The sequence below is a fragment of the Equus quagga genome, chromosome 14, assembly GCF_021613505.1.
Source record: "Equus quagga isolate Etosha38 chromosome 14, UCLA_HA_Equagga_1.0, whole genome shotgun sequence".
Classification (NCBI taxonomy): domain Eukaryota; kingdom Metazoa; phylum Chordata; class Mammalia; order Perissodactyla; family Equidae; genus Equus; species Equus quagga.
In genome coordinates this window covers 55,323,669-55,335,807 of record NC_060280.1, presented here as the reverse complement: position 1 = coordinate 55,335,807, position 12,139 = coordinate 55,323,669, and the positions used below count along the sequence as shown (strand labels likewise).

The following is a 12,139-nucleotide window of genomic DNA, read 5'->3' as shown; positions in this document are numbered from 1 at the left end:
ATTTCCTGAATGCCTTTTATGAGGCATGGAGGGGGATGTAGGAGATGAATTCGGTAGCATTAAAGAGTCTCCTGTTGAAGGGATAATTGCCCTCTGATGTAGATAAATAGAAACATGTCTATGTGAAGGTAATATCAAGGTATGAAGGTACTCTGAGTGTGTGACGGGTAACACCATGTTAGGGGGATTCAATTTAATTACAAAGTGATCTAAAAGCAGACACAGCTGGTAATTTGAAAAAGGGAGGGTGAAAGCTTTGATTACATCAGTCCCTACAAACCTCATAGTCCTGGGAAAGGGAAACGGAAGAGAAAAGAGCAAGATAGGCCATTCATGGAGCCTTGAATGGTAGGAGAAAAGATGGTGTCTATCAGGTGGAGTGAGGAAGCTGGGAAGAAAGGGTGTTACCTTTTTTGGTCCAGTGGTAGTTATCTGAGTTTCAAAAATTCTGGAAAGTTATTTTCTATCTGTCTGTCTATCTATCTATCTGTCTATCTATCTTCTATCTAGTTTGCTTTACACCTGTTCCCTTTTTTCCCCACTAAGTATTTACAGTACCTTACAAAATTACACACTCAGTACAAAGTGTAAAACAAATGAACAATTACCAGAAGAGAGCAAAAAGCATATTAGTGAAGTGATAGTAAAAGTAAAGGTATTAGCTCAGAGAAAAATAAACACACAAACACACACACACACATGCACAGATGCACATCAGTTTGTATGACTGTATTTGCTTTCCTTCTTGTTTTCTCTTAGTATTTAGTAAAGTTTCTTTTGCAAATGTGAATTTGGTTCAGTTGTGTTGAGGGGACCAAGGGAAAGAAAGTGCTCTGTCTTTTTTTTTGAAGTGAAATATGCAGCAGAGACCGTGCAGTTGAAGTCGTAGTAGGAATCAGTGCTGGAATAGGGGAGAAGAGGGAGACTGATGTTGTCTCTCCTCCCGAATGGGTCTCAGCCGTGATTTGGGAAACATCTGTGTGTGCTTTTCTTTTTTTTTAATAACAAAGGAGGTTGTACTAGCCAATATACGCACATTGCTGTTTGGTTATTTACGAAGATGCAGACCAGTGTATCGGCAACTAAGCAAAGTCACTATTGGGAGTCCCAGGAGTGCTGATCAGCTAATAGCTAATACTGATGCTGGGCTTATTATTATGTGCCAGGCACTGTGCTAAGCCCATTACACAGATTATCTATCTAGTTTAGTTCTCATAACAAGCTTAAGAGGTAGATCCTATTACTAGCCTTATCTTACAAATAAGGAAACAAAGCTCGTGGGTCAAAGTAAAACTATTCAAGATCACCCAGCAAATACATATTAGAACCACATGACTCTCGAGTTTGACATTTTTACCCCATGCTGCTGCATATTCTTACACAAACATGTGTGATCTTAATTTTGGTAATTTTGCAAATACCAAAGGAGAGTCAGGGTCATACTGTAGACAATAGCCCAGGCTCCGAATCCCACTTCTGTGACTTTCTGGCCTTAGGTTTCCCACATGCAAAGTGAGAATGATAATGCTATAGTAGTTAGCACATCTGGTTTGAATTCAGTAAATGCTAGCTATTAGTAATTAATTCATTCAACAAATATTTATTTCATGCCTAGTAGGTGCCAGCTAATTTGACAGCTCATCAGTAACATTCTCATTTCACTGGGGAAGAAACCAGACACCAGAAAGCAAATCTATGTTTTTAAAATGGGAAAACACTGTCCATCAATCCCTAGCTGGTAAAATGTCAGTTGAACATTTATTTGCCTGTACGAGAATATAGGGCAGCCGCACAGGCAGGCAAATAATTTCAGTTTTCCAAAAGCCACAGTGATTCAACTGTTGCATTAGTTGCTAATTGATGACATTATTTTCTTTCAGCAGTGGCTGAAATAGAAGGCCTGCCTAGCTTTCTTTCATAACATTGTCCCACAGCTGCAAGACACAGGCAAAGCTGCAGCCTTCAGAAAAATCATCTGATGCAAAGTCTAGCGACAAATAACAATCCACATTTCTCTGATTCCATCCTGCAGACACGCTGAAGGTAAAGGAAAAAATATTACCATATCTGACTATAAACTCCTTTTGGTTATGAGCTGAATGAATGGTGCGTGGCTCAGCCAATTTTAGCCATGTCTGTTTGAGTACAGGAAATAGTTTTCCTTTCGTATATTTTTAAATGATTTTATACAGAAAATTGATGGGCTCAAGAGCGTGAAGCAGTTTCCTTGGGAATGGTTACTTTGGTGGCCATTTAGATTTCAGTTTTTATCCACAGAATATTGTGGAACTGAAAGTTCTGGGCGATATTGTAATAAAACTGTATCTACAATGTGGGGAGGGGAAACAATGGCTAAGACACTGAGTAAACAATGCCCCTGAGGGAAGAGGGGAGAGCAGGGGAGAGGTGTTCTGTGCTGAAAAGGGCTCTTCAACAATGCTTGCATTGCACAGTGGTTTGTGACCTCTGAAGGCAAGATTAATTTCCAATTTGGTTTTCCTTTAAATTTCTATTTACTGTTCATACATCCTCTGGGGGAAAAGAAAATTAATGAATTATAGGACTTCAGATATCTTGATGACTATTGGTGTAAATCCATAGGTCCATCGCATTATAGGTGCTTAACAAACACTCATCCTTTAAGTTTTATCTAATTCAGATACATTTCTGCTGTTTTGCATTTCAGGTTTATAAGTTGACTAAATCATATTGAGACAGCTCTAGTGTAGTTAACAGAAGGAATGCCAAGCAGAATGGGAGAGATTCCCTCTCAATATCTTTTAAAAATTAGGTTGCTAAGAAACTGATTTAAAGTATGCATTTTTCATGGTCAAGTAGATGATGGAGTCAGACATGCTCAATGCAAAAAAGTTAAAATATAGGACACACAAAGGAAAAAGTTAAACAATGTCTCCAAGTTCACAGAATCTTAACTGGGTCATTGCACTTGAGTGAAAATGTGCGAGACTGCAAATTTGGGGAACTGAGTTCTAGTCCACATTCTGACACTAACTAGACGCCTAAATGTGGACATCACTTTACTCTCTGTATCTTAATTTCCTTACCTTCTAAATGAGGCATGAATGGGGTGTGCATGTGTGTGTGTGTGTCTATGTGTGATGTGGTGAGGGATAGGTAAGGAATAGATTCAGTTAAACTTTAATGATATACCCTGAACATTCTAGAACTTTATACTACTTTATGACAGAGCAGGTGTTTTCCTAGATGTAAACTGAATACATGTGAAAAAATTGAAAATCTAAATGAGAGCAAGATTTTAAGAATTTGCCTTGCAGGTGGAATAAATGTAAACAGTTCCTTGTTGCTATTGGTGTCCATATTTAAATTATCTGACTGTTGGATGAGGGGTGAAGAAAGACTTGAATATAAATACAGAGAATGTTTGTAAGGCCAGACCCCCTTTAAGGGTGGTATAGGAAATGCTTAAATGAATGGTTACTTTGTGGCTATATAAGCTATTTACTAATTTTGGAATTTATTTATTTTAATTTATTTATTCTTTTCAATCGGATAGGACAGAGTTTCAATGTTGCTTTTGATATTTCATGGTATATACATATATATATATACCACATCCTCTCTATCCATTCACTCATTGATGGACGCCTCAGGTTGTTTCCGTACCTTGGTTATTTTGAATAATGCTGCAATGAACATGGAGTACAGATATCTCTTTGAGATAATTATTTTGTTTCCTTTGGATATATACCCAGAACTGGGATTGTAGGATCATGTGGTAGCTCTAGTTTTAATTTCTTAAGAAAACTCCCTGCTTTTTCCATAGTGGCTGTTCCCATTTCTCCACGTTTTCACCAACGTCTGTTATTTGTTGTCTTTTTGATAACAGCCATCCTAACAGGTGTGAGGTGGTATCTCATTGTAGTTTTGATTTGCGTTTCCCTGATGATTAGTGATGTGGAGTACCTTTTCATGTACTGTGACCATTTGTATGTCTTCTTTGGAAAAATGTCTATTCTTTGCCCATTTTTACATTTTAAATTTCTCGTGTTGCTCTTGAGTTGTATGAATTCCTAGCATATTTGGGATATTAACCCCTTATTAGATATGTTATTTTTAAGTATTTTCTTCCATACCTCAGGTTGCCTTTTAATTTTGTTGATGGTTTCCTTTGCTATGCAGAAGCATTTTAATTTGAGGTAGTTCCCCTTGTTTACTTCTGCTTTTGTTGCCTTTGATTTTGGTATCAAATCCAAAAAGTCATTGCCAACATCTGTGTCAAGGAGCTTACCCCTATGTTTTCTTCTTTTAAGATTTTAAGTCTACTTTCTAGCCTTTAATCAACTCTGAGTTGATATTTGTGTATGGTGTAAGATAGGGAGGGGTCCAGTTTCATTCTTTTGCATATGGATATCCCCACTGTATATTCCTGGCTTTTTTGTCAAAAATTAAATGCATGGGTTTATTTGTGAACTCTCTGTTTTGTCCCATTGATCTATGTATCTGTTTTCAGCCCAATACCATACTGTTTTGATTACTATAGCTTTGTTATATAGTTTGAAATCAGGAAATGTGATACCTCCTACTTTGTTTTTCTTTCTCAAGGTTACTTTGCATATTCTGGGTCTTTCGTGGTTCCACATAAATTTTAGGATTGTTTTTTCTATTTCTGTGAAAAATGCCATTGGAATTTTGATAGGGATTACACTGAATCTATAGATTGTTTTGAGTAGCATGGACATTTTAACAATATTAATTCTTCCAATCCATGAACAGATAATATCTTTCCATTTATTTGTGCCTTCAGTTTCTTTTAGTGTACAGGTCTTTGACCTCCTCAGTTAAATTTATAACTAAATATTTTATTGTTTTGGTGCTATTGTAAATAAGATTGTTTTCTGTTTTTCTTTGTTAGATGTTTCATTGGTAGTTTGTAGAAATGCAACTGATTTTTTTATCTTGATTTTGTATCCTGAAACTTTACTGAAATTATTTATTATTTCTAATAGCTTTTTGGTGGAATCTTTAGGGTTTTCTGTATATAATATCATGTCATGTGTAAACAGAGACAATTTCACTTTTTCCTTGCTGATTTTGATGGCTTTTATTTCCTTTTCTTACCTAATTGCTCTGGATAGGACTTCCAGTACTATGTTGGATAAAAATGGTGAGAGTGGGCATCCTTGTCTGGTTCCTGATCTTAGAGGAAAAGATTTCAACTTTTCTCCATCAAATATGATGTTAGCTATGCGTTTGTCATATATAGCCTTTATTATACATTTAGTTTGTCGGGAGTTTTTATCAGGAATGATGTTGAATCTTTCCAAATACTTTTTCTGCACCTATTGAGATAATCATGTGATTTTTATCCTTCATTTTGTTACTGTGGTGTATCACATTTATTTAATTTTGTATGTTGAACTATTCTGTGATAAATCCCACTTGATCTTGGTGTATGATCCTTTTAATGTACTGTTGAATTCAGTTTTCTGATATTTTATTGAGGATGTTTGTATCTATGTTCATCAAGGACATTGGCCTGTAATTTTCTTTTCTTATAGTGTCCTTGTCTGGCTTTGGTATCAGGGTAATGCTGGCCTCACAAAAATGAGTTTGGAAGTGTTCCCTCCTCTTCTAATTTTTTGAAGAGTATCAGAAAGATTAGTATTAATTCTTCTTTAATTTTTTGGTGGAATTCACCAGTGACGTGATCTGGTCTTGGATTTTTGTTTGTTAGGAGGTTTTTGATTACTGATTCAATCTCCTTGCTTGTTATTGGTCTGTTCAATTTTCTATTTTATCATGAATCAGTCTTGGTATGTCATATGTCTTAGGAATTTATCAATTTTTTCTAGATTATCTAATTTCTTGCCATATAATTGTTCATAATAGTTTCTTGTGATCCTTAGTATTTCTGTGTTATCAGTGGTAATGTCTCATTTTTCATTCCAAATTTTATTTATTTGAATCTTCTCTCTTTTTTCTTGTTAGCATAGCATAAGATTTGTCAAATTTTGTCTTTTCAAAAAAATCAGCTCTTAGTTTCATTGATCTTTTCTACTGTATTTTTAGTCTCTTTTTCATTTATTTCTGCTCTGATCTTTGTTATTTCCTTCCTTCTGCTAAATTTGTGCTTAGTTTCTTCTTCCTGTAAGTCTTCAAAGTGTAAAATTACATTGTTTATTTGAGAACTTTCTTTATTCTTAATGTAGTATTTAATGCTATAAATGTCCCTCTTATAACTGCTTTTCCTGCATCCCATAAGTTTTGGTATGTTGTGTTTCCATTTTCATTTGTCTCAAGATAATTTTTGATTTTCTTTTTGATTTCTTCTTTGACTCTTTGGTTGTTCAAAAGCATGTTGTTTAATCTTCACATATTTGCAATTTCTCAATTTTCTTCTTATAATTGATTTCTAGCTCCATACCATTGTTGTCAGAAAATATGCTTGATGATTTCAATCTTAAATTTACTAAGATTTGTTTTGTTGCCTAACATACACTGTATACTGGAGAATGGTCCATTTGCACCCAAGAAGAATATGTATTAGATTGGATTCTTGGATTCTTCTTGTTGGATGGAATGTTCTGCATGTATCTGTTAGGTCCATCTTGTCTGATGTGTAGTTAAGGTCCAATGTTTCCCTATTGATTTTCTTTCTGGATGATCTATCTATTGCTAAAAGTGAGGGACTGAAGTCTCCTACTATTTCTCCCTTCAGATCTGTTAATATTTGCTTTATATATTTAGATGCTGTAATGTTGGGTGCATAAATATATACAATTGTTATATACTCTTGATGAATTAATTCCTTTATCATTATATAGTGACCTTCTTTGTCTCTCATTACAGTTTTTTGCTTAAGGTCTACTTTGTCTGATATAAGTATAGATACCCCTGCTTTCTTTGGTTTCCATTTGCATGGAATATATTTTTCCATCTCTTCACTTTCAGTCTACGTGTGTCTTTAAAGCTGAAGTAAGTCTTCTGTAGGAAGCATATAGTTGGGTCTTGTTTTTTTTTTTTAATCCATTTAGCTGGTCTATGTCTTTTGCCTGGAGAATTTATTCCATTGTCATATAAAGTAATTATTGATAGGAATGGACTTACTATTGCCATTTTGCTAATGATTTCTGAATGTTTTATATTTCTTTTGTTTCTTTTTTCCCTCTCTTGCTCTCTTCCTTTGTCAATTGATGATTTTCTATAGTTGTATGTTTTCATTCCTTTCTCTTTCTCTTTTGTGTATCTACTACGGGTTTTTACTTGTTTACCAAGAGGCTTACATAAAACACCTTATATATATAACAATCTATTTTAAGGTGATAGCAACTTAGAATGCATACAAAAGCTCTACATTTTTACATCCCCCCCTACATTTTATGTTTTTGACATCACAATTACATTTCTTCATACTGTATATCCACCAACACATTGTTGTATAGTTATTTTTAATAATTTTGTATATAATTTTATGTACATAAGTTTATAATTTTAAAAATTTATACTATTTTTGTATGTAATAATTTTAACCTTTATACTAGAGTTATAATTGATTTACCCACCATCATTACAGTATTAGAGTATTCTGAATTTAACTATATATTTACCTTTGCCAGTGAGTTTTATACTTTTATATGTTTTCATGTAACTAATTTGTGTTTGCATTTTAGCTTGAAGAACTCCTTTTAACGTTTCTTATAAGGCCTTTCATGGTGATGAACTCTTTCAAGTTGTGTTTACCTGGAAAATTTTTTCTCTCTCCTTGAATTCTGAAGGACAACTTTGCTGGATAGAGTATTCTTGACTAGCAGTTTTTCCTTTTAGCACTATGAATTCATCATTCCACTCACTTCTTGCTTGGAAACTTTTTCCTGAAGAATCTGTATAGTCATAAGGGGGTTCCTTTGTATGTAACAAATTGCTTTTCTCTTGCTGCTTTTAAGATTCTTTATGTTTAACTTTTGATAATTTAATTATAATGTGTCTCAGTGTGGTGTCTTTAGATTCATCTTATTTGCTATTTTTGGCCTTCCCGGATCTGAAAGTTTGTTTTTCTCCCCAGTTTAGGGAAGTTTTAAGCTGTTATTTCTTTGACTAAGCTTTCTGACCCTTTCTCTCTCTCTTCTCCTTCTGGGATCCCTATTATTCTTTCATTGGTGGAGTTCAATAAGTCCTTTAGTTATTTTTACTCTTTTTTATTCCTTTTTATTTTTGTCCCTCCAATTGCATGGATTCCACTGCCATTTTTTAAAGTTTTCTTTTCCTGTTTTGATCTAGTTTGCTATTGAAACCCTCTATTGAATTTTTTCAGTTCAGCTCTTGTATTCTTCAGCTATATGATGTCTCTTTGGTACTTTCTTATATTTTCCCTCTCTTTGTTTTAATTCTCACTTCATTCATGCATTGCTCTCCTGACCTCAGAAAGCATCTTTATGAGTGTTATTGTGAACTCACTATTGGGTAAATCACTTATCTTCATTTCATTATTATTGTTTTCTGGAGATTTATCTTGTTCCTTTGTTTGGAACATATTCTCTTTTTTCTCAGTTTTCCTTGACTCCCTGTGTTAGTTTCTGCACATTAGATAAAACAGCCCCTTCTTGCAGTCTTGGTGGAGTGGTCTTGTGAAGGAGATAGATCTCATCAATCAGCCCAGGCTGAGTTCCTGGTTGTCTCTAGACACTTTGTGACCATTGAAGTTGCCATCTTTGTTGTTAGTGGCTCCTAGTAGTTGAGGGTATGCCAAGACTCATCAGTGTCCTGAAGAGGAGGATCCCGGTCAGCACCTAGATGCAGCCTGAGTAGAAGCTAGTTCCTCAGGCAGCAACTGGGAAAGTATGTAGGTAAGCCCCTGCTAGGGATTAACTGAGAGAGTGACACTTTTGCTTGCTCCTTCTGCACTGAGTCCTGCTGTATAGCCTTGAGGAGGTGCTCCTGCACTCATTTAAAAACTGTGTCTTTGTTGGTTACAGTCCTGTGAGATTCATGAGTGCAAGCCTCATTAGCTATATAGAGCAATGCAATCTTGGGGTCTGTCCTTCAGGGGACAGCCACAACAGCTGGAGTGTTAGATGTGAATATCAGCTCCTCCCACAGAGATGTTGGCAACCTGGTTTTATCATTGAGGTGAACTGGAGGGACAATGTAGTAGAAGCGTCCACCAGCTCCCCTGAGCTCCAAGGAAGATCAGAGCCAACCCCTAGATGTGTGGCAATTAGAAGCCAGACCTTCAGGCAGCAGCAGTTAAACCCCTTTCAGGGAAAGTGGGAGATGGGCATTTTTGCCTGTTCTCTTTGCATTAAGCCCTGGAGGGATAATCTTGGTGACTGCTCATGTGTGCACCCTTTAAGAACTGCTTCTTTGTTTACTGTAGTCTTGTTGGACTTGTGAATGCAAGACTCACTGCCTTTCAGAACCAGATCCAAGGACTGTTTCTTGGGTGGCAGCTGCAAAAGCTGGGATGCCAGGCTGTGTACAAGCTCCTTCAGAGAGTTGTTGGCGACCTGGTTTTATAGCTGGAGAAGACAGCAGATGTGTCTACCAGCTCCCTTGGCTCTGTGGAGGGTCTCTGCCAGTCCTTGGATGTATGAAAATTAGAAGTTGGACTCTCAGGCAGAAGATTGAAAAGTATTTAGTCAGTCTCCTCCCAGGGAAAGACTGGGAGATTGGTGTTTTTGCCTGTTCCCTCTATGCTGAGCCCTGGGGGATAGGCACTATGAGTGCTCACACTCCTATTAAGAATGACTTCTTTGTTTTCTATAGTCCTATGAGTCTCATGGATGCAAACCCTATTAGATTTCAGAGCTAGATGTTTTGGGGGCCCATCCCTTGGGTAGCAGCCCTAAAAACTGGGGCATTAGATGTATGGTTTAAACTCTTTGTTCCTTAGGGAGAAGCTGTAAGTTGAGAGTTCCCTCTTGATTGTATGGCTCTATGCCAGGGGTAGAGTTTACGGTTAAGAGTGTGTCTCAGAATTTCCTATCCATTTCAATGTGGATTTTTTCTGAGTTTCCTGATATGTGGGAGTCACTCAGCTAGTTTTTTAAATTTCTGTCAGAGGAAATTGCTCCCTTGTAGCTGTTTATTCAGTGCATCTATGGGAGGAGGGAAGTTAAGGGGACTTCTATGTCACTGTCTTGGTCCCTCTGACTAAATCAGTCTTGATAAGTGGGTTAAGTAGCAGTTTCCCATTAATTGTAAATTATAAATGGACTTTTTCTTAACTTCACTTCGAGAATATTTGTTGCTAGAATATAGAAATACAATAGATTTTTGTATATTGACCTTGTATCCTGCAACCCTGCTGAACTCATTTATTAGTTCTCATAGTGTTTATTATATTCCTTAGTGTTTTCTATATATAAATCTTCTTCCTTCACAATCTGAATGCCTTTTTATTTATTTTTCTTGCACAACTGCCCTTGCCAGAACTTTCAGTACAATATTCAATAGCTGTGAGAGGACATCCTTGTCTTGTCCCCAATCTTAGGGGAAAATCATTCATTATTTCAGCATCATGTGTAATGTTAATATATTTCTTTTGATATTAGGTTGACTTCACATTTTGGAATCCTATGTACATGGCTTTCAAGAAATAGAAGTTCTCAAGTTGTTGATTGGCTCAATGAATCAAAAATCACTCTAGTTTTGGAAATCACAGCTATTTAGAGATAAATGAATAAGCCAATAGAATCTATAGTAATACATTATACTACAATGTAGATATGCCCAAGTTACTGGGACAATCAAGTGTTACAATGACATCAACTATAGATAGTAAAGCTTGCTTATTTTTAATGAGAGTGGTGGTTATATTCCCTGACACAAGCAAAAATGTTTTCTATTTCACATATTGTTACTTAGTCATTATATAGATAACTTAAATAGGCTGCCATCTAATAGGGCTGTTTAAGACAGGCTGTGATACTAATTAGGATGTTATAACTATTAATTACTTCCATCTTGCATTGGTTTTGTCAATAGTCAATAACATATGGAGTTTTCCCCTGAATTCTATTGTTTGGAATGAATAGATGTCAAAACTCTTTATTTGCTAGAATGTCCTTATGTAATACCGTTATGAATGCAGACATTCCATAAACATAAGGTTTTTTCTCTTATAGTGATTAATACTATACTATATTAGCTTTAAGATTTGTATTTTTATAAAGTATATTAAAAACCCAGACTCTGGGCTCACTAAAATCAGTGAAAAAGACACGTGAAAATTTCTTTGTATTTTCATGATAATCCATTAAGTAACAAAATTAAATTTTATTCAAGAAACACAATACAGTAAGAGTTTACAGTCTACAGCTACATTTTAATATCTCAACTCCATAGTGAAACCCAATTCACTAAACACTGAAAATTCATGTCTCAAAGCATGGTGGCCCACTTGCCACATGAAAGGAGTAGATAAATCAGAATCTCTTTTGCAGCCTTTGGTTCTTTTCCTGCTTCAAGGACAAGATGCTCACCAAAGAAATATGTTGTAGGAAAAGAGAAAAAGAAGAAGACATCTTTAACTCCTCTAGGATAAAACAACTTTTGAGATCAAGTCCTTTGGGCAGATGGTACTCTAATAAAGCAAGGAGAATGGCCCTGTGCATGGACAGTTTGCCCCCCACACTGCAAAGTTAACAGGCTTTATAGTAAGCCTTGCCAAGAAACCTAAAAGGACTTGCCTTAGACTTTAAGGATTTTATATTAATGCATTTATCTTGTTCAATAACCATGTATATATAATACATGAAAAGTTGACAGTTTAAAAAAATTTGGGTTACTTCCAATCGAAAGACTTCATTTCAATCTATTTTTCTTAAAATTAGAGAACATGGGTCATCACTTTCAATCATTCTTATAATACTCCTAAATATTGGCAATCTTTATCCATAAAGTAGCACATTTATCATTAACACAGAGAAAAGGCCACTATTTAATTTGCCAAGTGATCTTATAGTAAAGCAAACATTATAATTAGTTTTAGAGGTCACTTTGGCAGATATCAGGCTAATCTGCATGAAAATATATTGAATTCTACATTAGAAATCTAATGATCACTGTAATAAAAATATTATCCTCTGTTATAAAAAGCTTAGTAAGTAATATAGACTAATTATTTATTGGAGTATTATTTGAAGGTATAGTCAAAATA

The 12,139-nt window shown here is 35.4% G+C and overlaps 1 protein-coding gene across 1 annotated transcript in view; it reads right to left on the bottom strand.

Moving 5' to 3' along the window:
* GRIA4 (glutamate ionotropic receptor AMPA type subunit 4) overlaps positions 1 to 12,139 on the bottom strand; it is a 365,546-nt gene that overhangs the window by 75,744 nt on the left and 277,663 nt on the right. The gene's annotated exons all lie outside the window — the stretch shown is intronic.